Here is a 1,054-nt window from a genome sequence, read left to right as displayed (position 1 = left end):
CAACAGTAGTGTTTACAACAGCAAAACCACCATACCCTGTAAACTCAATAATAATAATAGGCCTAATTTAATTCCATTTATATTTTCAGAGTGATTAAGAGGTGCAAAGAAATATTTATTTAACTTTTAAACTTAAAAGTGTGTTTTCTGTTCTGTGTTTCTTTTTCAAAACTGCGTCACGGCATGTGCTGCTATCAATACAGAAGCATCCATTTCGATACATGTCTCAGCAAGGAGCACAGCCCTGTTAAAAGCCGTGCTTCATGTGCCCCTTTTATACTTTGAGCACCTGCCCCTCCAAAGGTCTCTGCACAGCCCTGCAAACATGCCCATGCATGTGTGAACTCGTTACTTACACACATCTCCTGTGTATAATTTGTTATTACAAATATACTCACTTATGAATATATTACTATTCAGTATTCATATATGACTTGTCCTGAAGAAGGGCAGATGCAGGTCACTGCACACGCCAAGTGGATCTTTTTAAGTTAGTTGGTGCAAATCTATGAAGCCACTGTAAATAATTTCAATGGTACAGTCTTAATTAAGTAAAAATATATAAATAAATAAATAAACTCTTTACTCTTATTAACTTGTTTAACATTCAAAACACATGCATTAGGGCATTAAGTGTAAAATGAGAAGGGCTTTGCCTTATGAAAAAAAAAAACGATCATGTTTGCAACAGTTACTTGTTGTAACCCCACCCCCAGTATTGTCAGGATTGCAGTATTGCTACATTGCAGTTATCGCAACAACCATATTTAGGCTGCCCATAATCCTACACTTGTTGTATCTCTAATCTGTTCTGGTAGTTTTTCAGATACTGGTTGTTTTCATACATATTTTGCCACCATTGGCTGAAAATCATTGCTGTGTTAAATCTGCAATTTCATTCCTTCATATTAATTTTGTACTGGTATGTTTTACATAGACTGCTATTTATGTCTTGATGTCTTGATGCTTTCTAAACTCCTGAAATGTATTAGTTTTTTTTCCCCTTAACTCTAAGCCTGGAGCCATACTCTGCAGCACTGCAGCAGTTTTGAGA

This window comes from Sinocyclocheilus grahami, unplaced genomic scaffold (genome assembly GCF_001515645.1).
Source record: "Sinocyclocheilus grahami isolate Dianchi unplaced genomic scaffold, SAMN03320097.WGS_v1.1 scaffold2914.1, whole genome shotgun sequence".
In the NCBI taxonomy this organism is placed as follows: Eukaryota; Metazoa; Chordata; class Actinopteri; order Cypriniformes; family Cyprinidae; genus Sinocyclocheilus; species Sinocyclocheilus grahami.
The sequence above is the reverse complement of the archived record's forward strand: the minus strand, read 5'-3'. Positions refer to the sequence as shown.